Source organism: Herpailurus yagouaroundi, unplaced genomic scaffold (genome assembly GCF_014898765.1).
Source record: "Herpailurus yagouaroundi ecotype Mexico unplaced genomic scaffold, PumYag 186, whole genome shotgun sequence".
NCBI classification, from domain to species: Eukaryota; Metazoa; Chordata; class Mammalia; order Carnivora; family Felidae; genus Herpailurus; species Herpailurus yagouaroundi.
The window spans coordinates 35,850,845-35,878,205 of record NW_024412417.1 but is presented as its reverse complement, the minus strand read 5'-3'; the positions used below and the strand labels follow the sequence as shown (position 1 = coordinate 35,878,205).

The window sequence follows — 27,361 nt, the reverse complement described above, 5'->3', positions numbered from 1 at the left end:
ACAGCATCCGGTGACTGAGAATAAGGGAGGTTGGGGAACAGGCCTATTAGAAGGGGTGGCTTAAGGAGGTGACCCACGTTGGGAGGAACAGGAACCAGCCTTTCAAACAGCTAAGGGAGGAATGTTCCAGGAGGAGGGGCCAGCAAGCACACAAGGGTCCTGGGGCATGCAGAGTAGGGTGAAAGGATACTAAGGGAAGGCCAGGGTGCTGGGCGGGAGGGCACCTAGACGAGCCTCGTAGGCATAGGGGGTTGGGCTAGGGAGCCTGGGGAGGGTGTAAGCAGACCACGTGATAGGACCCTGCCAGTTCCCAGGTGGGGGCCACAGTGGAAGCGGGGGACCAGTGAGGCAGATACCGTGTACGGGCAGTGAAAGGTGATGGCGGCACGAACGGAGGGCGGTGGCGTTAGAGGCAGAGAGGAGGGGACTTTGGAGGGAGACTGGACTAGACCATGGCACTCAGAATGAGATGTAAGTTCCTTCAACCTGGGTGTCACCTGTGAGCTCGTCAGAGACCCAGTTGTCAGACCTCACCCTCACCCCCCCAGGGGGCAGGGGGGCTTGGCCACGTGGAACCCACCACGCAGTTCTGAAGGACACTAAAGTTGAAGAAGCACTGGACTAGACGACTGACAGTATTAGCCAACACACGGGTGTGTCCCCCCAGGGACCGTCCTCATGTCCTTCCAGGGCCATGTGGACCCAAACCCCTGCCGCCCTGTGTGAGCCTGCGATCCGCAGGTGGTTTCTAGAAAATAATCTGTCGTGGCATGGATGTCCAGTTGCCCCAGCCAGGGCCAGCCCAGGCCAGGCTAGTGACGGTGGGAGGGGGACGGGGGCCAGCAAACAGAAGGGCGCTGGCAGTTCCCCGGAGCTAGATGGGGAGCTAGAGCCCGGAGCAGGATGGGGAGAGGCTCCCGCTCCCCTGGGGCCACCGCCACTGCACTGCATTCCAGTTTCAAGACAAGAATGCAGGCAATCCTTCTGAGTCCTGGGGCAGGATTGTCCTAAAGTAAAGAGGATTATGGAATGTCTGCTTATTGACCAAAACTGCCCTATGGAATCTGACCCGAATCCCTCAACAACCCTTGTAGTACCGGTCCATGGATTCCCTCCGGCGCAGTAGGGCCCAGGGGACTGCGTGCAACTAGCCAGTGACAGAGCCAGGACTCGAGCGCAGAGGCCATAAAAACAGTTCACTTCATGGGCCTTGGGGTCTGCCTTGCTGTCACAGACTCTACAGCATCCCACCTTGTCCTCATTCCTCTCAACCCAAGTGACACTCATCAACCAAGGTGACACGGCAAGGCAGAGACCAATGCCCAAAGTGGCAAGAAACAAAGAAGGAATCCTAGGATCTAGAACCACCCTCTTCTGTCCACTCGCTTGGCCACCACTGCACCAGGCAATCGGGGCTCTCGCGTGTGAAAAAGCAACATGGCTCCCCCAGCTCCACCCCTCCACATGGCCAGCTGCTTGATCCCATCCTGCCTCCTCTCCACCTGCCAGTCCAGCCACCCCCCTCACTCAGCTTCTGCCATCTGGCCCTCCTTCTGTTCCTCAAATAACCAGGCTTGCTCCCATCTTCTTTGAAAAATATCTATCCCGGGGCGCCTGGGTGGCGCAGTCTAGGTTAAGCGTCCGACTTCAGCCAGGTCACGATCTCGCGGTCCGTGAGTTCGAGCCCCGCATCAGGCTCTGGGCTGATGGCTCGGAGCCTGGAGCCTGCTTCCCATTCTGTGTCTCCCTCTCTCTCTGCCCCTTCCTCGTTCATGCTCTGTCTCTCTCGGTCCCAAAAATAAAATTAAAAACGTTGGAAAAAAAAAAAAATTTGAAAAATATCTATCCGTACCTCTGCTAAGTGACAATCATAAAAATACTAAATGCTGTCATCCACAAGGATGTTATCTGCAATAATATGCTAGGCACGTCTATGGGGTTGAATAATGTCTCCCCAAGATTCACGTGTCCCCAAAACCTCAGAACATGATCTGATTTGGAAATAGAGTCTTTGCAGAGTAATTTGTTAAGATGAAGTCACCCTGGGTTGGGGTCACCTCCCTCAACTGGTGTCCTTATAAAAAGAGGTGTGTACGCAGATAAACAGGCCACAGGACAGTGAAGGCGGGAATGAAAACAATGGCCTAAGATAGGGGTTGCCAAGAATTTCCAGCACCCACCAGATGCGATGCTAAAGGGTTCTTCCCCAGAGCCTTTTCAGACAGCATGGCCCGCTGGCACCTTGACTTGGGGCTCCTGGCTTCCAAAACCATCAGAGAATAAACATCCGCTGTTGGAAGCCACCTTGTTTGTGGTCATTTGTCACAGCAGCCCCAGGAGACCAATGCAGCACCTGACACATCTCCCCTCCAGTCCCGTCTGTGCCCCAGCCCTGCCAAGGCCACATTCCGGCTCCCGCTCCACGGGTGGGAAAGTGATGACCCCCGCGCAGGTTCACACAGCTAGTAAGTGGCAGAGTCAACCTTAGTCAGGCTCCAGAAAGCAGGCTCTTCGCCCCGAGCAGTCACCCTCTTTCCGCAACGCAGCCAAAAACGGAGCCTTGGAAGCCACACCTCAAGTCCTCCCCGTCTGAAGCCCACTGGCAGCTGTTCTATCAGAAAGGGTTTCTGGGAAGCTGTGGTTGCCAGGCAGAGAGGAGCTGGCTTCTAAGAACAGACTTAGAGGGGGATGGAGGCTTAACTCCATGGCTGTAACGTAAGTCTTTGCTGCGGGGACCACCCTATCTCCGATATATACATTTAAAAGGTTTCATTATATGCAATAATTATTTTTCTGCTCACCACAGAGTCCTTTGTAGTCCCTGACCTGAATCATTATTATTATACTTGGCTCAGATGCTAACAAGCTTACCTTCTGAACAGGCATTCTGGGCAAAAGATCCAAAAATCTTTAACTGGTTGAGGCGCAGAACTTGGAACGGCATCTGGCGTGTAATTATTTTTAACAGGAAAAAATAGCCCATCTTGTCAGCTTTCCATTTCAAGCAAAGACAAATTGGCCACAAGCACATACATAAAAGGGTGAGTTTGGTAGAACATACATCATCCTTTCGTTAATTCACTGAGCTTAATCAAGATGAATGCAGTCATTCACTCTCTACCGACGGACTGTCCTTAATGTCCCTCTCTGCCCACGGTGAAAGGGAAACTGGGCCTATCTTGGCTCCCAAAAACACCGCGCAGAGGTTTCCACAAGTTTTCTGAAGCTTCTATGAAAACAGGGCTCGTTTGCTTTATCATTTAAATTTCAAAATCCGTTCCTAGCCAACGAGAAATACAAACACCACAGGCCTCATGAGGCCTTGCTGGAGAGAGAAGCCACCAGGCTTCACCATCCTGGCCGAAAAACCAAAGCCTCACACTCTGGGGCTGCCATTGCCACTTCTTCTTCTTATTATTGTTACAGTTGTTGTTGTTGTTGTTGTGACCAATAATAATGTCTCACCTGAGCAGAACCTTACAGTCTCTCCTCGGGAAATGTCACATCTGCTCTGGGACTCAGTTTCCTTCATCTGTACAATGAGGAACTAGAAACAGCAAGATTCCTTCGGCCTGAGGTCTACCTTGAGAATGAAAAGGGGAGAGAAGTTGGCTCCGCTCTGCTGAAATGTGCCCAGGTGCTAATGGCCAGAAAGCCTTGGCCATTCTTAACAGCCTTCTGTCTAATGAAGCGTAGAATCAAAGTGGTGACGAGATTCGCCACCCCCTGCCCACCCCAGGCCGTGGGATCAATATGGCTATTTTCATTTTGAATGGGTAAACAAAAAGTGGGCCTATAAACACTTTTGGGTGTCCTCAATTGGTCACTGGGTAGAAAAAAATTGCTCAACCACTGAATCAGACCTCCAAAGAGGGTTAACTAGGCACCAACAACCTGGATTATGGGCAGTGACAATGGACCTGGGGGGAATAAGAGGGGGCCATCGGGCCAGGATGAAGATAAAAGGTGTCAGGGAGGGAGGAAGATCAGGGTCTTAGGCTTTCTGCTCACATCAGCCCCCCTCCCCCGGCTCCCCTCCCACTCCCCTACTCCTCTCCCCTCCCCTCCACTCCCAGCCGAGGCAGGCTTCACAGTAAGATGCTCCTTCAGGGCTCAACTCAAATGGCCCCTGAGAGGCTTGGTCTGGGGTGGGGTGAGAAATCCACGTGCCAGAAAAAAACGGGGAAAAGAAATGTTTCCAGGGAGCTGCAACTCCGTGCATGGGGCCTGGGGGAACAGCTCAACCCGGCCATACAAGCAAAGCGGCTCTGAAACTCTTGGAACAAGGCTTGGTTCAAAGGAGGATAAGGGGCAGGTTGCACAGATTTTTCCTTCTGCGCTGGGAGGAGCCCGGGCTGAAGCCAAGGCCCCCAGCCTCAGGCCTGCTCCGTCAGGCCCGGGGCTCCCCTACACAGGCCATCCACACAGGGATGGTCAGCTGTCTGGGGACCGTAGGGTGGGTGTCTAAGACTCAGGGCTTAGTTTGGCAGACTCTGGAAGGAGGAAAGGAAGGCCAGCAAGGCAGTGGCAGGCAGTCTGTGGGACCAGAAGAAAGTCGTCCAGTCTGGGATTCAGGTATACGGGTTCAGGTGGACAGCTATGAAACAAACAGATGTCTGAATACTCCTCTCACTTCTTATTAATGCATTATGAAGCGAGCAGGATGGCTTTCAAAGATCCTTTACTACCTGGTGGATTTTTAAGAACTTGCTTTTTATTAATTGAAGAACTAAGACATGCACATGGTAAAAATTTCCACTAGAATGAAGAGTCACAGAATCAACGCTCCGCTCCCCTCCGGCCCCCAGAAGGCCCATCAGCCTCCTCAGCAAGCCGTGATTACCATTTTCTCTGTGCCTCCTTCCAGATCTAGTCTGTGCACATGCGTGTGTGTGTGTGTGTGTGCTCTTCCTTTTACACACAAATGGGAACAGTGAGAAAATTCCAAAAGAACTACTCACCATCTGGAGCCTGATTTTGTCATCTGTCAAATGACAAGCTCGGATAGGTCCCTTCTGACTTCTGAAGAGTCTAAAGTATGTACCTACCTGCCAAGGCCACCAGCAATCAGCTTGAGAAGCTAGCCTGCACGTTGGTTCGAGTCCACGCTGGGGACCTGTCAGATCTGCTGGAATGTGCTAGTGCTAACGGCTGGCCTTTGCTGAACACTTCCCAGGACCAGGCACCGGGCCAAGCAACTTACAGGCACCGTCTCATCCAACCTTCACAAACACCTTAGCAGTGAAGGCCTGTATTATTATTCCCATCTCATAGGAAAGGAAGCCAAGGTCCCAGAAGCAAAGCAACCTGCCTGAGGTCACACAGCTGGTGAGTGGTAGGTCACCCGGATGCAAATGGGCTTCTCTCGTGTTCATGGTTTTGGGGGACACACACGACAAGGAGGAGCTGCAAGCCATGTACCCCCAGTGAGGCTGAGCGACCACAGGAACACAGAGCTAACCAAATGCATCAGAGGGAAAGCCTAAACCCTTTAGTTGTGTATCCAAGACCCATGCTGTGGATTTCCACTGCAGCATCCCCAAAGTGGGATATGGTGGTCCCCTCCTCAGCAGCCAGACTTCTACTAGCTTGTTTCACGCTCCAGTAACTCCAAAGTGGGGATCATAACCTACCCTTACCCAATGGGAAAAGAAGGCTGACAGAAGCCGAGTGGCTCTCCAAAGTTCTCTCAGGTGACACTCACATTGACTGGTCCTAAGGCTCAAGCCAGGGCTTTCCACTCAGCCCCAGCAAACCTCAGGGCATAAACTTCACTGCAGGACTATAGAACTGTTCCTATTTTCCAAACAGCAAAGAATGGGGCATTTCAGTGAAACCCCAAATCATAATAAGCCCCTCCCCCTCGACAAGACCCAGGTCAACCTGACCTCAGAAACCCAACTTAGTGAAGAAGCAACTCTACACAGGGCAAATGTCTGACATCATCTTGTGGCTGCAATCTGGCAAAACCAACCGGTTCCCTGGGGGGCTCAGTCGGTTAAGTGTCTGACTTCAGCTCAGGTCATGATCTCACAGTTCATGAGCACAGAGCCTGCTTCAGATCCTCTGTCCCCCTCTCTCTCTGCCCCTCCCCCTCTCAAAAATAAATAAATGTTAAAAAAAAAAAATACATATCAAGAGCCTTAAAAGTGTCTAGAACCTTTGACTCAGTCATTCCACATCCAGAAATCTTAAGGAAATCTGAAAGATGAAAATAGGTTTATTTGCACACGTGTGCATGCACACACGTACACACACTCACCTCAGCGCTAGTTATGAGACAAAAACAAAAAAATATTCTTCATACTCAAAATTAGAGATACAATTGGGAGAATGACAAACCCTCATCGCGATGGGCCACTACGTTATATTGTACTAAAAATCATACTTAAAAGCTTGCTTTTAACTCCATGTGGAAGTAATTCTATTACATTAAGAGAAAAATCCAGTAAAATTGTGGACATTGGATGATCTCAAATTTAAAAGAAATAAGCAAAGAAAGAAGAAAGAAAACGCGGAGAAATACACTGACGCGATTTTCTTCCTTACACTCTTAAGGGAGTTTTTCCTCTCCCAAGTTCTCCACAGGGAAAATAAAAATCGGCATTATTCGAAAGATATGATGACCCATGCTCCTGGATCAAAACTGCAACAGGTGTGACATGAGATCAAGAACAATTTAGTTTACAGATTATGCTAACAAGCTACATGATCCTGCAAAATAAGGGAATGTGTTTAGAAAGAGATTGATGGAGGAATCCAGTAAAAGGTGACAGGCCCAGTAGGACCATGGAGAACACAGAAGGAAAGCCCCAGGAACCATCTACACCAAGGCAGGTCCGCAGTAACCAAACGGGGAGCAGGGGGTAGGAGGGTCCCCAGGAGAGCAATCTGAGAAGCAGGGTGGGAGGGGCTTGGCGGAGGTGAGAGTTCAAAAAGCAGCTACTCTCAGAATAAAAAGCCACATAGTTCCAAGAGGAAGAGGTGACTGGAGATCCCAGGACAAACAGACTGTCCAGAAAGGACACGTGACCAGCATCCACAGCTTGGATGTGCAGGGAAGACCATTTAGAGGCATAATCTTATAAACGTTTCCCAATGTTTCAACTTTTAGACTTAATCCAGAGGATAAAGCACAGGAGTCTTAATTACGGATGTGGGAGAGAATATGAACGTTACATGCCTTGCCAACGTGAAAATATAGACGCGAGAAAAAGGGAGGTGGAAGAGGGAAGGGCAGGCATGCTGATATCTCAGGCTCAGCAACTGTGAGTCATAAGATACCAGGGAGGCCTAGGAAAAAAGGTCTGGGGTGGGGTGGGGGGCCGTGGAGATAGGCAACTGGGCCTATTATTTAGAGATACTGACCCACCCCCCACCCCAGTTCCCTTGACAACAGGACTGAGAACCGGCAAGAGGGGACAGAGGATTCTGGTTCTTCCATATCAGACCTTCCCGTTTGATTTTAAATATGTGTTTGTATTATTTTAATTAAAAACCCAATTCTTCTAAAAAGGTGCTAGACTCTGAATTCAAACATACTATGAGAAGGAGCTTCCTAACTGAATCCTCTCATCTCTCTTTCTTGTTTGCATACGTTTAAAGAGCTCTGTGTCCATAGGAAGCAGTTGTCTGCGGGACAGGCCAGTAGCCTGTTACGAACACACTTCCCCAACAACCCGGGACAATAACCCAAACCCCTCCCCCCTCCCAGCTGAAGCAACCATTCCAAACATCTTACTCTTGAGGATAAACGGGGAAGGGAGGACATATGCAGGATCATTACTATAAACGCCACTTTGAAGGTAAATACTTCTAACTTGAACCAAAAAAAGCTGACTACGTGAGCCTCTGAAAGAGTGTGCTTCCGGGGCACCTGGGTGGCTCAGTCGATTGAGCCTCTGACTTCAGCTCAGGTCATGATCTCCTTGTTCGTGGGCTCGAGCCCCCCCCACCCCCCCACCCCCCCGCGCATCGGACTCTGTGCTGACAGCCCGGAACCTGGACCCTGCTTTGCATTCTGTGTCTCCTTCTGTCTCTGCTCCTCCCCTGCTCACGCTCTGTCTCTCTCTGTCTCCCAAAAAAATAAAATAAAACATTGGAAGGAAGGAAGAGAGAGAGAGAGAGAGAGAGAGAGAGAGAGAGAGAAGTGAGCTTCCTTCTCCTGGTCTGCATGCCACAGACTCCACGCGCTCTCTCCAAAACCACCTCCTTCGAGCAGCGGAGGGGTCTCATGTCCAGATCCAGTCTTGTCACTCTTTGGCCCTGAATTCTTCCTTTGCTCCGGATGGCGAATCTCCAGAAGCTGGCCCCTCTTCTCTGGGGTTCCTTTACCAGGTGCCCCCCTGCAGTTCACCCAGGCACACAGCTCCTCCTGTGGTCCCCCACTCTGAGCCGGCTCCCAGCCATGTGACCAGGTGCCACTTCATCTGCCCACCACGTCCCGCCATCCCATCTGCCCAGCAAGCCTGGCAGTTCCACATCTGTGGGAATGTTTCCTCATTGGCCCGGATGCACTTAGGCCCTCTACTAATCACTACATTTATATGTATTCTGCTTCTGGTTCCCCCGTGAGACTGGTCGTTCCATCTCTGTGTCTCCAGGTCCTAAAAAACAACAGCCAATACAATAACAATTCCACCAACCAAAACTCACTGAGTTCCTAGAAGGGGTTAGACAGTATTCTAAGCACTTTATATGCATTATTTCATTTAATCCTTCCAACAACCCTAGGAAAGTAGGTGCTACTGCAATTTTCACATTACAGATAGAACAACTGTACTTCAGAGGGGTCAAACAGCTTAACCGATGTCACACAACGAATTGTTGCTAGAGCCAGGATTTACATCCAAGAAGTCTGTCAAGACCTGATAGGCCTGCCACATATGGTTGTGCAGGTTGTACACGGCACAACTCTGAAGCCCACTGTTCTTGTTAACAGTCTAGCTCGGCACTGTCCGGAAAAAATATAACGACAGACACGTAAATGATTAAAAATTTTCTAGCAGCCACATTAAAAATAGTAAGAGGAGCACCTGGGTGGCTCAGTCAGTTGAGTCAGTTGACTCTTGATCTCAGCTCGGGTCATGATCTCAGAGTCATAGTTCAGGCCCGTGTTGAGCTCCACACTGGGCATGAAGCCTACTTTAAAAAAATAGTAATAGGGGCGCCTGGGTGGCTCAGTCGGTTAAGAGTCCGACTTGGGCTCAGGTCAGGATCTCGTGGTTCGTGAGTTCCAGCCCCACGTCCAGCTCTGTGCCTACAGCTCAGAGTTTAGAGCCTGCTTCCGATTCTGTGTGTGTGTGTGTGTGTGTGTGTGTGTGTGTGTGTGTGTGTCTCTGTCCCTTCCCTGCTCATGCCCGGTCTCAAAAATAAACATTAAAAAAATTAAAAATAATAATAATAAAAAGAAATTAATTTTCATAATGTGTTTTATTTAAATTAATATATCTAATTCTTATGATTTCAACATGTCATCAATATGAATAACCACTGAAGGTACTTTATATTCTCTTTTTTGTTCTGAGACTTAGGCATCAAGTGGACATTTTATACTTAACGGCACATTTCAATCTGGACTGGTTCCACGTGTCAAGCGCTCAGCAGCCCCACACTGGCGGCCACACTGGAGAGCACAGGCCCAGCTACAGCCTAAACAAACCCAACCCCTCTGCGCCTCCACGTTCCCCGGTGAAAGGTCAGTACAGACTTTCATCTCTGTCTCCTTCCGTCGGCAGATACAGGACAACCACCTTGGACGGTAAGAGCTAACGTCTGCACAGACCCTTTTGGCTTGTACCTGACGATGCTTCTTGTAGTTCTTTAAAAGTGCCCCCCGTTGAAAGCTTTAGAAACTGAGGGTCAGAGGGGTCATCGGCTCAGGCCACGGGCACACAGCCTCCTGCCTCCAAATCCAGGTCACCTGTCTTCATTTACTACCTGCTAAATGCTTCACCCAGGCCGAGCCAGCAAATGGGTGCTTCTATGCCTAGAAGGAAATACTACATGTCCCCTGGGGGTCACAGGCAAGTCACTGATTTTTTTGCATCAACTTTTAAAGAGATCCAGTCATCCAGCCCTCTCTGCTTCCTGGGCAAAGGAACATAGGGAAGTTTAAACCACTCAACAGCTGGGAGATATCCTTAAAAGGCATAATTGATTACTCCCACAAGGAAAACCACACTGTCAATTTGGGAGGGGGAGGGGCACAACTTGGAAGCTTTCCGTTCTTGCCCGGGAGGGAGGGAGGGAGGGAGGGAGGGTGTGTGCCCTGAGCTCCCTGACCCACTGGAACAAATGGAAGGAGCCTACCGCTAATCCACTCTCACTGATTACGTCCCAGCCACACAGAGGTAGCCTTTGTCCAGCATGAGTCAGGTCTGCAGGAGGGGTCGGTGACTGGATAGAAGTTGCCTTTATCCTCTACACTGGGATTCATCCCCAAACAGGCTGAACTGGGAGCACAGAGCAAAATCCAAAGGAGCAACCACACCACTAAAAAAGGCAAAGAATTCTAAATCCCACGTGCTCGGCCCTACCCTTAGAACCATATTCCATCCACTGACAGTCCAGAAGGACGAAAGAATGTGGAGGATCCTTGGAGCTGCCAGACGGGACAGGCGATCTGTCGTATACGGACAAAGGGACATTAGTGTTCCACTCGCAAGCCCCACCAGTTCAGCTTGGGGGGAGGGGGCTTCCCCTAGACTGCTCTGTGCTCCTGGAGGGTGGCTGCCGGTGGGGGCCACTAATAGGCTTCTCAAGTGCCCCCAAGTTCTTCCACCTCGCAAATCTCGACCAACTACCCGGAGCCCCTGAGGTGGAGATAACCTCCAGGCAGGAAAGCATAACAGTTAAGACGCAAAGATCCTTGGGGCGCCTGGGTGGCGCAGTCGGTTAAGCGTCCGACTTCAGCCAGGTCACGATCTCGCGGTCTGTGAGTTCGAGCCCGGCGTCAGGCTCTGGGCTGATGGCTCGGAGCCTGGAGCCTGTTTCCGATTCTGTGTCTCCCTCTCTCTCTGCCCCTCGCCCGTTGATGCTCTGTCTCTCTCTGTAAAAAAAATAAATAATTTAAAAAAAAAAAAAAAAAAAAAAAAGACGCAAAGATCCTAAAATCAGGCTGCCTGGCTTCAAATCTTAGCTCAGTCCCTACCAATTACCTTGCTGTTACCTTGAAAAGTCACTTACCTCTCCGCCTCAGTTTCCCTGTCGCTAAAACAGGGAAATTCATACTGATCACACAGACTGTAGTAAGGGCTAAACTATAGATTAAATACAAAGGCAGAGCACTCAGAATGCAGGCTCGCATACAGTCGGAGCTATTTACATGTGCACTAACCTGAGTCCAAAAGGAGGGAAGCAATTAATGTTATTTTTGCAGAGACAGGGGTTAAGCATGGATCCCAAGACTCCAAAACTAGGAATTTAAAAAAAGAAGCAACACTTATAAATGGGCTTTTCATAATGAGAAGCGCTAATAAACACCTTTGTTCATCCAACACTTGCTTACGGACCACCTATTGTGCCCGACACCCTGTACTGGTGTATTTGGGGCTCACAGGCTGGCTGGATAATTACCAGCACGTATATACTTATTAAATGTTTATTCTGAGAGAGAGAGAGAGAGAGAGGGAGAGAGGGAGAATGTAAGCTGGGAGGGGCAGAGAGAGAGGAAGAGAAAGAATCTCAAGCAGGCTCTATGCTGTCGGCACAGAGCCCTCGGTGGGGCTCGAACCCACAAACCGTGAGATCATGACCTGAGCCGAAATCAAGAGCAGGATGCCCGACTGAGCCACCTGGGTGCAACAATAATAACCACAATAATAACCAGCGCTTACTGAGCACCTACTTCATGCTGGCTCTGGGGGAAGCTCTGAAAGCACAAAGTCTCTCATTCAGTCCTCATAACACAGTCTCTAGTAGGTGCTATCTACTTTCTAAATTCACAGATGAGGAAACAGGCTCAAAAGAGTAACCCTCCCCAGGAGACGGGAGACTTCTGAAGTCAGAGGCAGGACCAAAACCTACAATGTATGAACTGGAGGCCCTCACTCTTACTCATCAAGCTGTGTAATGCTTTTCCCTGCTCCTCAAGTGTGTGAACAATTATCTACAGCTTTCCGTGGTCTCTGCCATCAAGTAACAGAACTATTTAAAATGCCAGGCAGAGGCCCTAGTAGTAAAAAGCCCAGGCTCTGGGCCTGACACAATAAACGAATGAATAAATCTTGCTGAAGAACCGGGTCCTTCTCCTGGAAGAGTGATCTGCCTGCTCTCCTCCCATAATTTGGGCCTGAAGGCTGGAATGTGAAGCGAGGAGTAGCACGGGAATTACATGGCTATTTGTTCTTCAGGGAGGCATCCAGGGTGGGGTGGGGCCTCTCAGGAGCGCATTCTATTAGGCTCCAATCAGTTTATCTGGTTCTGAAAGGCTTATCCTGGCTGGGAGTCTGGAAGCCGTGGGCAATCATAAACACACACACACACATACCCCACCACAGGAGGGGCCCTGCATTCCTACATTCCATGCAGAAAGGCACTGGGAAATCTGGACAGGAAGAGGGGAAATCCCACCTGGGCAGGTCAAGATCATCTGGCAGAGCACAGTGGTCCAGCAGGACTGTGAACCTGCCTGGGATCCTGAGCCCACCATAAAGGAGAAGTAACCATGAGTTTAATCATGAGTTAATCATACACTATCTCATTTCAACCTCAAAAGCATCTGGGCTTTTGCCCTCAGTTCACAGCTAAGGAAACTGAGACAGGGAAAAGTTAAGGCCATTGCACAATGAACTAAGTAACAGAATGAGGCAAAGGCAGGAGGGAAACTGTGGCCATCTGCTTCCAGCACTGAGCTCTTAAGCACCACCCAAGAACCTTTCCTTTTAGCTTACCAATGAAGGTGAACTACTTGGCCAAAGAAATCCCTTCCGGTTTTGAGAGGCTATCATTCTGGGACAATCCAAAAGCAGCACCGGGTCCTAACACCCTAGACACACACTCGGGCGCACGTGACGAGGCATACAAGACCACGGCCAGCAGCACTGTTTGTGTGGGGGAAACGACAAAACGACAAAACAAAACAATCAACTCATGTGCCCCCAGAGAACAAATAAAGAAACAGTCGTCTGTTCATATCATGGAAGAGATGACTACCACGGTGAGAAACAGACCACAACAGCGTGTTTCAACGCGGCCCTACCACGGTGGTGTTCAGTGGCAAACTGAGCTAGGCACGGCATGCAATTTCTGTAAAGCCCAGAAGGAAGGAAAGAACACAGTACAGTATTGAGGCATGCTCATGCATGTAGTGAAAATAATTTTAAGCAAAGGTGTAATAAGCCCCCAAATCCAGGATGATGGTTCCCTCCAGCAGAAGCACTGAAGGCCAGGCGCAGGGGAGACTCGAAAGAAGATGCACTTGCCCTCAGTTCACAGTGATCATTGGCCACATTCCAGTTCCTGAGCAAGCTGGAGGGGTCACAGGCGTCCGCGTACCATCGTGCCTCCCGACTGGCCTACCGATGCCATCCGCTTCTTTTGTGGACATCAATAGAGTATAACAGACTCAATGTTGAAGCCCCATGAAATTTGCTCGCCAGTTCTGTCACCACAAATGTTTGCCACCAAAAGCATTTGCTAGTCATTTATTCTGGCAACAGTAACAACTCCTGGACAGGCCTTTGATAGGTCAGAACGTCCGGTGTGGGCGCGCCGTGACCCCTGCTATGCCGTTGACTGCCCCATCAGCGAGTATCTTCCCTCACCCAATCTTTACCAGGTACCAGGGCGCTGAGCGCTGGGCACTGGCTGACTCACTGGGACCCCACACAGAAAACACCCCCCACCCCCACTGACTGGGGGGTTCCAGACAGGTGCAGAGGTGGCCCATCAAACACCCTGAAACTCTTTTCTTGGGAACAGTGGGCAAGTGGGTATGTATCAGGTACGGAGACCTTATCAGCAAGAGGGTTTCCTCTCAACTCCCAGGTCCACTCTCCACCAGGAAAACTGGCAATCCAGGACAACAGACAGTACAAAACTCATTTCCTGTCTGCAGGGCTCACAGTCCTGCTGTCTGTTCCCCGCTCCTGTTTACATCGGGTTTAAGGAGCCAGAGGTGAGGTATGGGCAGGCCTGATTCACTTCCTCCCCGCCTGCCCCTCCACCTGCCCCCTCAAGATGTGCCTGCTGGACGGGCAGGTCCCCAACCACCTCTGAGAGAAACTGTGAGTTCCCAGGGCCTCAGATGTGGTGCCTGGAAGGGAAGAGGCACGCCCTAAATCTGTTCATCTGAACTCAGTTTCCTCCTATGTCACCTTTTACAGAGGAAGAAACTCAGCACAGAGACGTGAGGGTCACGCAGCTATGTCGCGGCAGAGTCTGGGGAGACAGAGGCAGACACGAGGCCAGGGGCATGAAGGAAGGGCCCACCGGACGCTGTCACTTACTTTTGCCCACGCTAGGTGCACAGAGGCACTGACAGGTGTGACCCGGAAGGCAGATGGAGGCAGCACCCCTGGTTTCTTGTTCAGAAATCAGAGGGAGAGAGTGAGGAAGGACAAGGCTGAGCTGGGCACCTGAGTGTTTCCTCTCTGTTGAGCTTTGTCAAAGTGCCCATCACGCCCCCTCCCCCACCAAGTCCTATCTATAATTAGAACAGGTTTATGACACAGAAGAAGCAATTCCTCTAAGTCCTTAACCCGCAATTCACATCACCTAGGCCACTTCCACTTGTCCTTCTTCTCTCACAATCTCCATCCAGAGATTGCCTCACTTAGAACCAGAGACCTGGGGTCCTGATATCTATACGATGCAGCCGAAGTCACAACTGTCCTGCCCTTTCGGAAAGTGCAGAAGAGGGGGATGGGAAGACAGGGGTGGGAATAAAGAGAAACTTCATCTAAGCAAGAAGATTCAGGTTTCTATTTCCTGGGTGTCTGAGTTCATGGGCCAGTCTCTGCACTCTGACCCGGGTTCCAATCTTTGAAGAGCTGTATGAACTTGGGCAAGTCAGCCAGGTCCTCTGAGCCTCAGCTTGTCCCATCTGGAAAATGGAGCTGACAGTGGTCCCTATCGCATAAGGAAGCACTGAGCAGCACAGGGCTGATGCAGGCCAAGTGCCTGCAACTGCATCCCTCACACAGAGGGCTCAGCTACTGTCAGTGACACACTACTATTACCACTACAGACCCTCGCCATCACCCAGAAGGACGATTAGTGTTCCCATTCTGAGATCAGCCCTGTGAAGGCTAACCCATCTTTACCTACTCTGCTCCACCCCACCAACCCCGTCCATTACCCCTCTCACCTTAACCTAGCAGCCTTTCCAAACCAACCACCCGATCCCCGGAGACCCATCGAGTCACCTGTTCCCCGAAGCCTTGCCTTGTGGTCAGCTGCTTGGCTCCCAGGGCTCCAGCACCATCCAGTCCACATCCGAGAACCTCCAACTCACTCTGGTGCTGTCGGCACGTACAAAATCCCATGTACGTATCCCTGCACCGGACTCGGTGGGGAGGGTCTCAGAGGGATCCCCCAGCTCTTCTCACCCGCAGCAACGCAAGCCCAGGGCAGTGCCTGCACGTGAGACACGCACTGAACGCCGGGTGGTTGCATTTAGCTGCTCAAGTGCAATCTTCACGTGTACTAAGTTCATATTTATCATTTACATGAAATGACGTGGGGAAAGTTCTTAACACTGGTGCAACAGTCGGGGCTTGGTATCTACGCTATAGGATTTTCATACAGCAATTAGTAATACTAAGTTCCATGATGCTGCATCAGCACGACATTAATGCCACATTATCATGGCAGCGCTTCTGCTCTCGCTCTGTCTCTCTCAGAGGCAGGGGCTAGACCTCCCATGCTGTAAACTCCATAGTTCCCCTAGGAACTATGCACGGGCCTCCGTGTGCAGGTCCGGGCCCACAGGAAGCTCCTGCGGCTGCCCACCACGTCCTTGTTGAGACTCTCCTGCGCGGTGCTCACAAAGATGAGATGGGAAACGCTGTCCCAAACGGGAGGAGGCTTTTCTCCCCATGGTAGCTGGTTGGTTGGTTTCTTGAACAACTTTGCTACGACAGCTCACTGTAAATGAAGAGAAATCTGAAAATCACGTGTGTTCCCCTGGCAGAAATCAGCCATCGCTAACCAACCGGGAGGGCAAAAGCCGGTGAGCTGCCTGGAAACCATCCTCGTCACTGCTAAGTAACAGCCCACCGACACCGCGTGTTCCGATCCAGCGGGAGGCAAGAGGACTGGCTTCCTCAGGGAAAAAAAAAAGAAAAAAGAAAAAGCCAACATGTGTTGAGGGGGCAGAGGGGGAACAGGGACAGGAAAGGAGCAGTCTAGAATAGCAGAAGCAATTACTTTTCCAGGCACACGCAGCCCATCACAAAAGTATGTAAGGGTCTGAAGAAGCAACTGTTCTACAGGGAAAAGCGTTAACACCTTATCTTCAGGGAGGTGCTCGCCCCCGGTGCAGCATTAAGGATTTAAGCGGGGAGAACCCCCGTGGCATGCCAGGTCCCGGCCAGGCTCCGGGGGCACAGAAAAGCGTGTCCTGTCTGCTCCTGCAATGACAGAGCCACAGCAATGGATGCAAACTGCTGGCTCAGGGGCCACATCTGCCCCCACGTGTGTGTTTATTTTGGAGACAGAAAGGACTTCTGCCTGGAGAGCAGAGTTGGAAGGGATCCAGGTGGGACTGAAGAGGTAGCCGGCGGCCTTCCAAATAAGCTGGGGCACTTGGACTTTATCCCACAGTGATAAGGAGCTATGGAAGGTTTTGAACAGAGGCAGGGATGAGATCAGAGTGCCATTTCAGAGAGATCGGTCCACATGTGGTGTCCTGGGCGAGGAGTCTCCAAAGAACACTCTAGCTAATATAGCTGAGAGTGCCCTCTTGTCGGATTGGCTTTTCCCATTTTTTTCAAAAGGTAAGAGAAAAAAACAAAAGGTCCTCTGTGTGGAAAGTCCCCTGTTATTTATGGGAGAGCAGCTGGAGCAGACAGAGGCCCTTTCCCGCATTCATACTGACAGGGTTTATTCCACAGCCCCACTTAAGTAATGATTCATCCAACCGGGGCTGGACGCAGCCTTGGGATCACTTCAGCCAATCTTCCCACTTAGAGACAAAGAGAGCTCCTAGCCTTGTGGTGCATTGCTTCTTATAAAACAGATTCGTGCATCTGGTCCATAAGAAAAATCCAGGCAAAGGCAAAGGCCAGACTGTCCCAGCCAGGTCTGTCCTCAGAGGACACGGCCAGTAGGGACCTGGGGCCCCACCTGCAGGCTGTCTCCCCTGCCCCTTTACAGAGGCACCTTGGCCGCCCCCCCCCCCCCCCCCCCCCCCCCCCCCCCCCCCCCCGTCGGGGCGACTGGGGGGGGGGGCGTGGAGGCTGCCCCCCTGGCCGGAGCCTCCTGGGTCCTCCCTGCACCAAAGGCACTATCCCTTCCCTATCATCTCTCTGGACATTCCGTACGTGCTTTCTCAATCAGAAAGGCATTCCCTGCATAGTTAGTCGTTAAAACGGAAAAGCAAAGGGTTTTTAAACAAGCAAGAGGTGACCAAGGAAAGGGGAGATCACTGTTTCAGTAACTGTTGCACACGGACATGGTTTTGGAAGACGCCGTTCAGGCGGTACGATAAGGTTTTCCCATTTTATACCTGGAGGTTTCCCGACACTCTTGACCCTGGTTATGCAATATTCTCGCCTTGGGTCCCCCCGTTAAGACCAGACATCATCGACATCACGGCTCCAGAACTGCCTCCTGAGAACCCCCACCTCCCACAGCCTGTCCTCCTGCCCTCCTGGCCAGAGCGAACTTTGCAAAGGGCAGACTAGATCCTGAAACTCAAAGACTGGAAAGTCTTTAATGCCTCCCCAGTTTTAGTCTGAGTACCTGCTGCGTCACAGGCCTGCAGTGAGCAGGGACTGAACAGCCCAGCGAATGCGAGCCGTGGAGCCGGGCAAGAACCCAGCCCTCACCCACCCCAAACTCCAGGCTGAGTGCTGTCCGCCCTGTGGACACCTTGGGCACAGGGCACAGCACGGTTTCTCCAGTCAGAGGCAGCTGGTAGATATGGGGCTTGAACGATACTGAAGGTTAGGAATCACTGGATTCTTCCAGAAGATTGGCATCTGCAGATTCATTCCTAACAGTCACGTCTCATTCAGAGAAGCAGGCAGCTGGGAAAATGGAACGGGTTTCAGTCCCTTTCCCCACTACCCCTCCTAACTAAGTCCTATTTGTGCTTTATGACTCAGCTTAGGGGTCACCTCCTCCAGGAAGCATTTTGCCTGTCTATAATCTTCTTTTAAAAAGCATTCAAAGTCAAGTTAAAGTACCTTTGACCCTCAGGGCCAGCCCATCCCCTCTCTCCTCCCAAGATGACAACAACAGTGAGTTCAATCTAAATCTTGCCGGCCCATTTTTCAGACACTCACATCCACCTCTAAGTATCCTCAAGTAACAGACAGCAAGAGCTGTGAATTCGCAGCCTGGCAGGGCAGCGAGGCTGTGCCCGTTTCTGACTTGACTTCATGCTGTCAACCATCTCTCAGGGCGACCTCACGTGCTCGCGAGCAGAATCGGGGGACCCTGTGCCACACAGCCTCGCCAAGACTTGAGTCAGACTTCCTACTCCGGGAGCATTTTAAACCATGAAAAATGTGGCCCCTCGAAACAACTCAAACACCCTCCAACTGGAGGATGAACACTGAAACAGTGGCACATCCGTGGACAGACCGCTCCCGGGCGGTCTAAACCCACGAGCCGCTGGTTCCTGCAGCAACTTGGCCGAAGCTCCCACGCCTCAGGCTACGAGACAAGAACCAGACTCGGAGGGCAACACACTGTCTGATTCCGTTTATGCTTAAAGGGCCAAAGTGTCAGGTCAGAGAGGGAAGTATCCGTTGTCAGCGGCCGGGGGCGGGGGAGCAAACTGAAAGGGGCCGGAGGGGAGTCTGGGGGCCATGGAAATGGTCCGCTCCTCGACAGTGATGATTAAGCGACTTAAGCGACGGTGTTACCCAGCTGTGTGCGTGTTTACGAAAACGCCTCGTGCTGTGCCCCAAAGCAGAGGACATCTGCCGGACAGACACCAGACCTCAACCAGCTCGATCCCGCCTTGGCCAGTGAGATTCAGACTCTTTCCACGTGCCCTGCTGACTTTGCTTTCTTCTTTTGAGAAGCACCGCTTCCTGTCTTTTTCCTACTTTGCTGTGAGGTCGGTTGGCTTTCTGTTGCTGACTTTGGGGAACCCTTTATCCTCATTATTATAGCTTTTTGTGCTTAGATGTGCTTTCTCCTTTAATATCTGGTCACAGGTATCAATCTTTCCCTTTCCGTGTGTGCTTTGCTCCTTCTCTGGTGATCTCCCAGCCAGCTCTCTGTGTCTCACTGCAATGCAGGATTTCAACACTGACCCTTTCATCCCACATAAACTATCTTCTCGCATTATTCTATTCATATTCTCTCACATTCCTTATAATAACGGGGTTTTTTATGGATGCATTGTGTATCCCCCATTACATAGTAGGCTCCCTGAGAACAGGTACCATATCTGTTGATCACTACTGAATGCCCAAAGCCTAGAACAATGCTCAGCACCCAATGGGCATTCCACAAATAGTGGCTGAATAAATAAAAGTAAAGAAAAAAAACTAATGCAAGTGTATGTGCTGCATACAAACATGCGGGCATGTAACACACACAATACATGAATATTAATGACATTCCAAGGCATCACTGACATCAACAAACATCACACCTCTCGCCAGGAAGCAGCAACTTGGCTTCAGGGCCAATCTCACGAGCAGCAATAGTTACCTAACATTTTCAAAAGATTGAGACGCTATGATGTATAAGCCTAAGACTGAGGAATTACAAAAAAAAAAAAAAGAAAAAGATTTAACTGAAGAATAGAAACCTTGATACTATATATAAAAAGTCTATTATGGAGCTGAACCTCCAAATAAGAAGAATGATTATTTGAGCGATGAAACAGCCACTGAGCAGAAATGTAATCTGTGCAATAAAAATAACACAGACAGGGCATACAACGCAGTCAGGAATGCTTATTACCTGATGATAAGTGGGACAAGTCGGGACGCAAACACGTACACCAGAAAGACAGCAGCAGCAATAAAGGCAAAACACTGACTGTATTTCACTCAAGAAATTATGTTTAACTTTTCTCAACCTTTTCCCAAGGTTTCCCGGGATAAGCTCCCATCTCTTTCCCATAAGGAAAGCTACATTTCCCGTCACAGTTCTGTCTGCCAAGGGACTGGAATCCTCCACTCAGGGACCTCCTTCCTGAAACCCACCCCTCCATGTGCACTCATCGTCTCTCTCTCTCTGTAAGTGTAAAATTTGGAAAAGTACTCCTTGGTTATAATCCTCAGAAAGCGCCCAGAGTTTGCAGGACCCACTTAAACCCACTTCTGCCTGGTCATTGAGGCTCTGGAGAGCCCCTCACCCGGCTGCCTCTTAGCAATCTGCCTCTCTCTCCCGCCCTGGGAGCTTCTTCAAGTCAGGGCTGGGTTCTCATTCACTGCAGCATCCCTGTGCCCGCACTCGCTCACTCGCGCGCTCACTCACTCGTTTCCCTGCGTGACTACCGCATCCCAGGCACTGTTCTAGAACCGCCCTATCCAACAGAAACAGAACGTGAGTCGCCTGCCCTTTCGCATTTTCTACCAGCCACATTTTTAAGAAGTTAAAAGAAACGGGTGAAATTGATCTTAATAATGTACTTAAGCCAATATATCCAAAGTATCATTTCAATATACAATCAACATTAAAGAATTCATTAATGGGATATTTTACGGTCTTGATACGAAGTCTTTGAAAGTTTACACGTACATAACATCTCCATTCAGACCAGCTTCTTTCAAGTGCTCAGTGGCCACGTAAGGCTGATGGCTACCCCACGGGACACACGGTGCAGTTTCAGATGCTTGGGACTCAGCAGCGACCAGTGCAGAAGCCCGTTACTTGTAAAGCCGTGTCCACCGCTACCTGCCTGGACCAAGCGCGTGAGATACCTGCATGTTCACCCCTGGAGCCCTGGCTTCTGGCTCTGATTTCGGCCCTTCTGTGCACCGCAGCCAGACCAACCGCTCCAAAAGCGAAGTCACGTCCAATCCGTTTGCATCTAAAACCCTTCAATGGCCCATTTTACCAAGGCAAGCACAAGGCGACAGATGTTAACCAGACTGGTTGTGGTGCATGTCATGATACACACAAGGCACAGAAGGAACAGGATGACACCAGAGCCGAAGGTAATGGGATAGGTCAATTACACCTCAATTAAAAAGAAAAAAAAAGACCACGCCTTCTGAGAGGCCTGCGGACCGCTCCCCGCCCGGCTCCCCCTGCGGCCTCTGTCCCCCTGGCTCACGCTACTCCAGTTCATTCTTCTTGGTGCTCCTTCATCTCACAGGCTCCCCGATGCCCTCGCCCTCTACGCGGGCTCTCCCCAGGACCCGTAACACCCTCCTCTAGACGAGCCTCCTTCACCTCCTTCAAGGCTGCTCCAGTGTCTGCTTCTTGATGGACCATGCCCTGATCAGGCAGGTCAACACCGCAGCCCAGCTCAGCCCTCCAGACCCTCACCTGCTCTACTTGCTCCTGGGGGACACGTTACCATCCAAGACGCTATTAATGCCCTTATTTATCATGTCTACCGCTTCTTATCTGCCTCTCCGAGCTATAACGCAAGCACCACATGGACAGAAATCCCTTTCTATTGTTCCTTTACGCGTCTCCACCATCTGGAACAGTGCATGGCACAGAGCAGGCACACATATTTGCAGGCTACATATCTGCGGAATTAAAGACAATGAATGAAGGCATTGTAAGCCCTCAGCCTTACAGAATTTACAATTTAGCGAGAGAAGACAGATATACGGTATATCGGGTAATGAGTACTGTCCTAGTTTGTGCGGGCTGAATACTATAGACTGGGCAGTTCAAACGATAGAAATTTCCTTTCTCATAGTTCTGGAAGCCAGATCATGACCCTGGCAAAACTGGCTTCTGGTGAGAGCTCTTTTCCAGGCTTATAAATTCACTTTCTTTCTATGTCCTCACGCAGAGAGAGGAAGAAAGCTGGCTGGGATATCTTCTTACAAAGGTTCTAACCCCATCGTGAGGACCCTGCCCTAAAGTCCTCATCTATCCCTAATTGCCTCTCAAAGGCGCCACCTCCAAATACCATCACGTTGGAGGTTGGAGTTTCAACTCAGGAATTTTGGAAGGACACAAACATTCAGTCCATAACAAGCACCATGGCGGAAAATCTCAGGAGGGGAAATGGAAGAGTATAAATATAGCAACTACCACTTACATAGTAACTACCGCATGCCAGGCCTTGTGCAAAGCACCTTCCGCCTGACAGGACAGTGGGGCCAGGGCCACTTTGCACTGCAGTGGGTGCAGTTTTCGCCTCCACTGTCTCCCCGTGTTCCACATCTCCCCCTGGGGACCACCCTGCCCCCACTGTGTGGTCTGCACTAGAAAGGAAGCTATAGGAGGGCAGGGATATTTCTCTCCCGCAGCTGGAACAGAACCGCAGCAACTGCTCAGGAGATGAATGAACGGATCAATCAATCTTGAGCAGAGTAACAAAGTTACCAGGAAAAGGGAGACCTAAAGAATAATAAATAACAACAACTGCTCTTATGTCTTCTTCAAGAGCTTACTTCCTCTGTGCTAAGTGCTCTGCACCATCCCTGGGAGGGAAAACCCATTCTCCCTGCAGAGCAGCAGAGACAAGTAACCTGCAAAGACAGGCTCACTGGTGCGGGACACCCCCCATCCCTGTCCTTTCTGAGACCTGCTTCTGCAGATTCCCTGATCTCTTATCTCTTTCTTACTCCTAACAGCCAGCGTTTCTCTCAGATGCTTGCAAAGACCTCTAATGAAGTCACTGCCATCTCATCATCTGTGTAACCAGAATGTTCCCTTTACACATTAAAATGTATTCAGAAACCACTACTCCAAGCAGCCACAGGAAGTAATGAAACCCATTAATTGTAGCAGTAATATTAGCAAACTTTTACTGAAGGTTTACTATGAGCCCAGATATTCTGCTGGATACCTGCTTCCCATCCCCTACTCCTTCCTCCGCACAGCAACCCGTGAAGCTGCTATTTTATCGTCCCAATTTTACAGATGAGGAAACTGAGGCTTACAGAGGTGAAGCAACTTGCCCCAAAGTAACCCTGGTCTTCACAAGCCCTTGTATGTCCCCAGATGCCTTCTGCTGCTGCTTGGTTTCCTTCTCTGCCTTCAGTGTCCATTCCCTTGGGGCAAACCCTTCACTTCCCACCATGTGGGGCTGTTTCATAGCTAAGACAGCGACTGCAGACTGGGGGCTGCTTGTTTCCTTGAAAACAAAGCAGTTCTTTTTTTTTTTTTTTTTCCTTAAGTTTATTTATTTATTTTGAGAGAGAGAGAATGAGAGAATATCAAGCAGGCTCTGCTCTGTCAGCCAGGAGCCTGATGCGGGGCTCAAACTCAAGAACTGTTACATCATGACCTGAGCCGAAATCTAGAGACGCTCAACCAACTGAGCCATCCAGGCGCCCCTGAAAACAGAACAGTTCTTGACAGTCACCCGATTCAACTAAGTACCAGGGCTGTGGCAGCCACCAGAAGGTGAAAAACACCAGCGGCCCCACTCACTCCACCCTCCACTCTCAAGCTGCTTAGGGTCAACAAGGGAAAAAGAGGCAGGTAAACAAGGAATCCTGGGGCTCAGACTACCCACCAGACACCAGCAAAACACCACCCTATACCTTCACTGTGCCCCCACTCCCCCCCCCAAAAGAGGAAGAGAAAATAAAGGAAAGGCAATTCAGAATCCTGCCGTTAAAAAATTGGCCGAGACCATTTCGGCCTCGTGAATGGAAGTCCTGCGTTTTGTGACCCATGCTGTTATTGTTTCTACCCACCACAGTCTCTATATGGAGAGGTTCAGGAACTACAAGAGTTACACACGCTCAGGGTAACGGCAGGGACCCTGAACAGTTGCGGGGAGTGTGAGGGAGGAGAAGATGGGATCACTGGCCAGGAGAACCCTATCTCCCATCTGCTGTGGATGCTGATCGTAATTGAACGCTGGTCCCAAAGCCAGGCAGGGTGCCTGGATGTGGCACTTTGCAAATGCTCATGGATTCTGCACCATGTCTCAGGCTCCTGCCTGGACCCCAGAGGCTTTGTTCCCCAGACCCTGGGGCCAGAGCCTTCCAGACACTAAAGGCCGTACCGGCTCCTTGGCTGCACTATAAGCAGCCTGCTCCCCCAGAGCGAAAGAGGCAGGCAGCCAGAGGAAGGGGTGTCTTTGGGTAAGATGTTGGGGTTTCTATCCTGCCTATGTCCTTCTGCTCCAGGCCAACAAGCATCTTTTGCTTGTTTTTTATTTCACTGCCCCCTAACTTCCGGGAGCTGGCCCTGGGCCGAATCCTGATGGCTCCACTGTGTCCCAGCTGTGTGACCAGAGGAGCTCTTTTCGAACTTCTCTGAGCTGTGGGTTCTTCGTCTGCAAAATAACGGCAATAATAATAATAATCCTATTTTATATGATTACTGGGAGATTAAAGGAGATAATATATTTATAGCATTTAGAACTGAGGCTGGCCCACAATAAGAACCCCATCACGGCTAGACATTTTATTATAATTGCCTGGTGAGGTTGTAAGGGGCATAAAATGCAAAGAACATGCTTGACATGATATACAGTTTCCTGTTATTACAGGAACTACTATCATTGTTATTATTACTCCTGCTATTAATTCCTTAGATTACTTGGAAAAACATGAGAGACAGAAGAGGCAGCTATCAGAGGACCATCTGAGCAATATTCTCCAGGAAGGCCCAGAAGTTTTGAGGTTTACTAGGCAGGGAGAGTGTAGAAGTGCCTGTCAATGGGACTCATCAACGGTCAAAATGACTCCAGATTGTTGCACTGTTCCCACCTTGGAGCAGGGTCCCCCTACAGACACAGGATATATAAACAAGGGAGTCCTGGTCTCTTAAAGAAATCACAAACCAGCATCAGGAGAGAAAGAAAAATAAGGAAAACAAGAACCAAAGCAAAAACAAGGAGAGTGATGTGTCTGCAGCCACCTGTGAAAAGGAATACAAAACAAAAAGCCCAAGTATCCAGGAGAGCATCTGACCTCGAGCAAGCACACTTGGGTACAGCCTTTGGCAAGACCCAGGGCCACCTCGACAAACATACTGGACCAGCCACTATCCAAGGTGCTCGGCTTCCTCAGGAAAGGGATGGCTGGCCGTTGGTCTGACTAAATTCAGGGACACAAACGCAAAGATGAAGTGGGGGACGACTTACTTATCACCCGGGAGACTCTTTAGCTGAGCTGTGAGAGAAATGTCCATCTCAGGCAGGCAGAAGGCCCCAAACCCAGCCAGCCTGCCTGCCAGCCATTCCAGAAAAAACACCCAAAACACAAGGGATTGACTGGATGTGGACAGAGAGAATTCACCCGAGTTTTTGACCAGCGATCAGAGACCAGTGGGGGGGGGGGGGGGGCCACAGATATTTCAGAACTGACAAAAAGAACTCCCTCTTTCCAACCCCAGAAAAGCTCCAGCCCCGGACAGAAAGCACACACCAGACAGCATGGGGGAGAGGGGGAGGGGAGAGGGAGGAAGAGAGAGGAAAATCCGAAAAAAGAGGCTGGTTTCGTCTACTTTTCAAGAGAAGCCTGGTTTATGCAACATTCTGCACTCAAAAGTAAGTAAAGCAACAACAACAGTAAAAAGCACCCTTAACCAGGCACGATAACAATGCGACCACATACTAAATCCCCTCTAGGAGTTCGGTGGGTACAGCATTACGGTCGGCACCGGGCCCACCCAACCTTCCCATCACCGGACCCACACACAGAACTCCAGGCGGGCTGTCTGCCACCGGCCGAGACCATGAGGCAGTCCTCACCTCTAAGACGCGACTCCCTTCCAACAGCAGAGACCAGGCCACGAGGCTCTGCCCAGCCAGGGATTCTGTTTGTCCGTCTGCTGCTTCCAGGAAGGTTTCTCTCCTAATAAATCTTTCAGGAAGTTCCCACTCAGGGTTCAGAAGATCCATACAACCACCTTCTCCACTGGTTAGGGTTTTAGAAAGATTGGCTGTGACCACAGGACTGTGTCAAGTGAACAAGCCTCAACTTGTCAACGCCAGTATGCAAAATAGGTCTGCAACATCCTATGACTAACAGCAGAGCAGACACAGTCCCCACATCCTCAAGGCTCCCGCCCCCCCAGCACACACACAAACCCACGTTTCTCCAGGGCTTGCTTGCTCCAACAGCAAAACAGCTCCGGGAGCCAGGACTCAGGGTGGTGGAGTGGGCCGCTGGGGGTTGCCAGGCTCTCTTTGGAAAACCTGAGGCCAGAAAGGAAAACCAAAACTTCACCCTCTTCTCCCTAAAAGCCCTCACAAGAGATTTCCTCTCTTCTCTCATCTTCTAGAAGGGCCAGGGGTCAGGGGCTCCAGCGAACAGAAGAATATTCCACGCTTACAGAGCATCAGGAAAATTCACAGTGTATCCGGGCACCGGACTCTCGCAGCCTCATGGCTGCCCTTCCTGAAAGTCAATACCCACCCCCAACACTGGCGAAAATAAGAGCGCGTGAGTCTGGGGTGGGTAAACACAATTAAACCAACAAGCCATCCGAAAAGAATGACCATGATAAGGCTGTGGGGCCACCCAACAAATCTGTAAATGCGAGGCAAATGCAGAGAAAGTTTCAAAAAGCAGTTTCGAAAATCATCTGGGGGGAGTGGGGGGGGGAGGAGGATGGTCAAGGATGGAGGGAGCATCATATGGTTCACAGATCTCTCGTTTCTCAAAAGGGGCCTGCAAACCACATCTGCGACCCCAAATCCTTACTGATTGGAGGAGGTCTATTCTTAGGTGTTAGGTAACAATACACCTCCCATCAAGTGCACAAAACCGGAATTCTCTCTATGCATGCCTGGGCCATTTGATGTCTCCCCCTGCACCCACCCCCCCCCCCCCCCCCCCCCACCAACGCCCAAAACTCACCGCCACTCTGAGTCTGGTGATGAGGAAAGTACACGGTTAACAAGCACACACGGGAATCCGAAAGCCCCTTCCCTCCGTCCAACTAACTACTCATTGCGCATCCCAACCCGCCAGGCCAAGGCTTTCGAGTTCCCAGAAACGCAGAGGGCAAAATTCTAACTTACTGGAAGGTGGATCCCGCCGCGTCTCGGCAGGTCGCCGGCGCTGCCAACATCCTCTCGGCGTGGAAATCCGCTCGGGGGGCCCGGGGGGTGCCGGGGCCCGTCCCCGCG

The 27,361-nt window shown here is 50.5% G+C and overlaps 1 long non-coding RNA gene across 13 annotated transcripts in view; it reads right to left on the bottom strand.

The window, feature by feature from the left end:
- The window catches only part of LOC121042978 (uncharacterized), a 265,060-nt gene extending 237,705 nt beyond the window's left edge, over positions 1-27,355 (bottom strand). For 11 of the 13 annotated variants that reach the window (XR_005796589.1, XR_005796587.1, XR_005796594.1 and 8 more), the window contains exon 1: positions 27,254-27,355. This is a non-coding gene — a long non-coding RNA (uncharacterized LOC121042978). Of the gene's footprint in view, positions 1-25,978; positions 26,255-26,321; positions 26,426-27,253 lie in introns of those variants that run through there. The other 2 variants (XR_005796582.1, XR_005796580.1) reach the window with 2 other exon arrangements.
- Positions 27,356-27,361: the final 6 nt, after the last annotated feature.